This window comes from Otolemur garnettii, unplaced genomic scaffold, assembly GCF_000181295.1.
Source record: "Otolemur garnettii isolate 467f Iridium unplaced genomic scaffold, OtoGar3 scaffold00013, whole genome shotgun sequence".
NCBI classification, from domain to species: domain Eukaryota; kingdom Metazoa; phylum Chordata; class Mammalia; order Primates; family Galagidae; genus Otolemur; species Otolemur garnettii.
Window position 1 is genome coordinate 11,023,361 of NW_003852408.1, and position 5,033 is coordinate 11,028,393.

At 39.2% G+C, this 5,033-nt stretch overlaps 1 protein-coding gene and 1 non-coding gene across 2 annotated transcripts in view; both read left to right on the top strand.

Moving 5' to 3' along the window:
- EPHA4 (EPH receptor A4) overlaps window positions 1–5,033 on the top strand; it is a 138,135-nt gene that overhangs the window by 21,177 nt on the left and 111,925 nt on the right. The gene's annotated exons all lie outside the window — the stretch shown is intronic.
- On the top strand, window positions 4,845–4,950 carry LOC111723649. Its single transcript, XR_002772148.1, has one exon. It is a non-coding gene; the product is annotated as a U6 spliceosomal RNA (small nuclear RNA).

Consider the following 5,033-nt stretch of genomic DNA (forward strand, 5'->3'; position numbering starts at 1 on the left):
AGAAAGAGCGAATATTAAATTTTGTTGAAGTACCATAAGTATTTCTCTTGGTTATGTGAATTTTTCAGTTTCCTTGTGAAGTCTAATATCTTAGTAGATTATCTTTTTATAATAAACCAGAAACTCTCTTTCCACTTGTGGAATAAACCCCTATTATGAGACAACAGTGAATTTTGACAAAATGTCTTGAATTGGATTTGTTAATTGATAATAGTGATTACGAGCGAGAGTTTTGGAATAAGAACTGAATGTTAATCTCCGCCCTATAGAATGTTAATGCGCACGAGAACTACTAAACTATCTTTTCTTTGCAAGTGGCTCTGGACTATGCCCTTAGAATTTGAGCAATTTGGGATATGTTTCCTAGATAGACATCAATAAAAAGCACAACAGCCGTAATGATGAAACTGGCTATGGGACCTCGTCCAGTTGCTTTTCAAATCACATAAAGGCATTTTCAAGCCCAACGTAGTAGACATGTTCTTGACTCTGATTTAGGCTAGTTGACTTTACAGTGGACAGCAAAGAGATCACGTTGCTGTCATCCATAATTATATTATTGAAATTTCTCATTACTTATATAGATCTTAAACATGTGAGTTAAAGGTAATGGGCTCGTTAAACCCAAAATTAGTTCATAGGCATGGTCGAGCTATTCATTAATCGGGAGCCTGGCTGTTAATGAGAGTCTAGTTGAGGAAATATTTAATATCCCATTAGGGAAAGCTACTTTTCACTGCAGAGTGAATGCGTTTGCAGCCCCTCAGAGCTCTGGTGCTTTGCTCTCCTTTTCTATCGAGAGAGACAGACAGATGACAGAGAAAAAGGGAGAGAGACAGAAGACATGAAATGACTATTTGGAGAATCGTCTGGTGTCCCCTAGATCAGCAACTTTGCCATAATAATTTATAAATACTAAAAAAAAAATAATAATAATTTATAAATACTTTTACATTGGTTTTAAGGATTTGGTAAGTTTCGTTTTTCACGTAAGCAAACAGACAAATTGCCCCGTGGGCCCCAGTGGGCAGAATAAACTCCAGAGAGCAGATCCTGCCTGGAGGAAGTAAGGAAGATAGTGTCTCACGTTTTGAACTAGATGAGAGTGAGATGCTCTGCCTTTTGAGGCAGCGACCGCATATTTTTGGATGTGTGCACACTGGTTAGATTCCCCCAGGGATTAGAGGCCCCAGTGTTTCTCACGTGAGGCAGCACCGGGGTTTTGGGTGGGATGATTCTTCATTCAGCAACACTCAACTAAGCAGGTGCATCCTGCACACAGTGGGCACACAAGTCGTAAGGCATTTGCACCCATGGTAGTCCCTGGGCACTAAATGCTACTCTCATCTCCTAGTCATTGTGACAGGCCTAACCTCTCCTAGTATTTACAAACACCTGGAGTTTATAATCTTAATTATAAATGTCCAGACTAGACAAACTGTCAGGTTACGTACCACTCGGAGAGTCTAAGATGGTAGAGTTTGGGGTATTCTGTTCTAAACATTTCATATTTTCTGGGATAGGTAATTTAGGTCTAAGATGAAAAACCCTTCCCAACCACGGCTTGTAACCTTTCTATTTTCCTTAAATCTAAGTATACACCATAGGATCTCAAAATCAGTATTGTGTTTCCATAATAAACATACATGGAAGGAGAAGAAGATTGTCTTTTGGAAGAAACTGCTAAGATTGTGTAAAAGCATCTGTAGTGATGGCCATCAGCCAAGGACTCTATACCAGTTTTAATTTATTCAATATGAAAACAGCCTTATAAGTCATGTATTGTTATTATCCCCACCTTACAGATAGGGAGGCAGAGACACAAAAGGATGCCTTTGGCCAGGTAGAGTATTCACACATACCAACTCTAATATCATACTTTTCTTTGGTAAGAACTGTTAGAGAGAATTCTCTCCCCTAGTTAACTAACAATCTGGGATCTTGTATTCTTACAATAATAGAGAAGTATTTAAAATGCCTGAGTGATAGACTTGTGTTTATTATGCCTTATATTTATTTACTCCGATATTCATCAAATATTCCTCAGCCAATGCTTGGCCTTTGCATTATTCTGAATGGCTTTGTGAAGAGCAAAACGTGACCGTGCAAGGCTGGAGGCCTTGCTCAGAGTCCATTTCTGAGCAAACTGTTTGTATTTTGACTCTATATTTCAGTAGAAAGGGATGAGAGGGGTTCTTTCTTTCTTTGAACTTGACTAAGTAATTGAAAGGTTGCAAGCATAGACTCAGCTTTACAAGAGACAGAAAGAGCATCATCTCATCTTTACAGAAGGACAGCCTAAGAAAATGAGAAGTTTCTAATTTCTTAAACGTTTATACAGTAAGTGTAGAGATTTAGCAGGAAAATCCATCTAAAAGAGGTGAACTTTTAAGAATGGAAATGTTGGGTACATGATCCTAAGCAGATTCATTTAGGGTATGTATTTGCAAAATGTGTACAGAAAAAAATTGCAGTGAAACCATTTGGAAGGTGATCCTTTTATGTAATAAGAAGAAAAGGAAACAAAGGTGGAGAAAACAATTGTGAATGAAGGTCTGAGTCCCCTCCTCTGGCCTTCACACATAGTTTCTACTCTTCCCCAGCTGTCTGTCTGGTGAAGTGGCTCACCTTTCAGCTCCTCAAGGCCAGTTATATCTTAAATTGTTGAGTTGCATTAGCCACCTCAAATTCTCCTTTCCCCCCGTCAGCCATTTAAGATCAGATTCTCTATTTCTTGCAACACAACTCTAATTAACACAGAAGGTCAGACAACATTATTTTAACATGCAAACCAGTTTTCTATATACCATCCTTTCACATATGGAGCATAATGTTTGCCCAGGCTGAGTAGTTCTTCTTGCAAAAGGTTTCTTTATAGTTCCTATAAAAATGGGAACATCTTGAATGGTTGTTTTTCCTCTCTTCTCAGCCTGATGGCAAAATGAAATAGTTTGAGTTCTGTTACTAACAGAGTTACAGCAAAACCCTCTTTGTGATTGTGGCTTAGTGAAGCAAAACATCTCTCTTCATAGCACTGGAGAACATTAAAGTGGGAAGGAGCTTAGAAATCCTTTCATTAGTGCACATTTCTCATTTTACAGATGAGGAAACTGAGATTCAAATAAATTATATAAAAAGTTAGTAGAGACTGGTACCCGAAGTATGATTTTTTTTTGTCTTGCACTGTTCTCTTTCCACAAGTTCACAGTCTAGGGAGATGGGCAGACCTATAGGATGTTTATAATATGTGATAAAGAGGCTCAGGTGAGACCCCGGAGGACAGAAATACTGAATCCTACTAGAGATGAAGAGTGCAAAACCTTTCTGGAAAATTAAACTGAGTATTGAATAGTAATTGATTTCAACAGTAATTGATTAAACAATTTTTAAGTATCTACTGTGCTTAAATATTGGAAAGACAAAGATGCATGGCAAGGCATCCAATGCAGGATGTTTGGGGTGAGCAAGTGCATTTCAGGTCTACAGAAGGGCGCCCATTATGCGGGAATATGTGTGAGTGTGTGTCGTGGGGAAACCCATCAATGGACACGTGGCCATTTAGAGGGTTTTAGAGGATGTAGGAGAGGGAAAGTGTTTAGTAACTTCTCAGCTTTCGTTTTGGTTCATCAGAACATGTTTTTTTGTTCTTCATTTTAGAAAATTCAAGAGAAGAAGATAATTTTTAAGGAATGGTGGTTTGGCATGACGAGATAGATCATTTGCGTGTTCAAGATAAAGGATCGTTTTAACATTATACTTTGGAAAAGTCAAACATGAATGACAGCAGGTGCAGGAAAGGAGGGCGATTGTATTTGTATTTGCTTTTCAATACTGAGTTTGACTTTGTGGAATAACACATTCTTAGGCGGCTTTAGGTTGATATTTACTGGGAGATGTATTAGTCAACATGGGTGGCCATAACAGAATGTTGAAGTTCGGGTGGTGTAAAGTACTGGCATTTACTTTTCTCATAATTCTGGAGGCTGGTGTCCATGACAGTATGTCATCAGCTTGGTAGCTGTTGGTTTTTGACAGCTACTTTCTTGCTAAGTCTTCATGTGTTTTCTCTCTTTGTATGAGAGGCACAAGTGAGACCTCATGTGTTTTCTCTCTTTGTATGAGAGGCACAAGTGAGACCTCTGGTGTCTCTTCCTTTTAATATAAGGACATTAGACCTATCCGATTAAAGCATCCCACCTTCATGACTTCATTTAATTTTTGATACCTCCCTACTAACTTTATCTCCAAATGTAGATGCATTAGAGATGAAAGATTTAATATATAAATTTGGGAGAAGGGGCACAATTAATGTCCCCCACATTCATGTCTTTTTCCATGTTTTATAAAAGGCATGAACATAAAGCCAGGCACAGTGACTCACACCTGTAGTCCTTGCATTCGGGGAGGCTGAGATGGGTGGATCTCCTGAGCTCAGGAGTTGGAGACCAGCGTGAGCAAGAGCAAGACCCCATCTCTAAAAAAGAGCTGAGCACTGTGGTGGGTGCCTATAGTCCCAGCTACTTGGGAGGCTGAGGCCAAAGAATGACTTAAGCCTAAGAGTTTGAGGTTGCTGTGAGCTAGGATAACATGGCACTCTACCAAGGGCGACAAAGTGAGACTATGTCTCAAAAAAAAGCATGAACAAGTCCAGGTCTATAAGAGTTAGCTTTTGCATCAAGGTTTCTGTCTCGTGTCACAGGGTCTGTTTCATGTACCTAGGCTTGTAGGGATTTCTTGTAGTGATAGTATAACTTTGTGTCACTGTCTGAATGTTTGTGCCCTGCAACATTCATAGGTTGAAATTCATATACCCCAATGCAATGGTGTTAGAAAGGGAGACCTTTGTGCTCACTTCAACAGCACATACGCTAAACTAGAATGATACAGGGAAGAGCAGTGTGGCCCCTGCCCAAGGATGGCACACAAATTCATGAAGCATTCCATATTAAGAACAAAAAGGAAAGTGGGAGCTTTGGGAGATGATTAGGTCATAAGAGTAGGCCTTCATGAACAGGATTAGGATTATAAAAGAG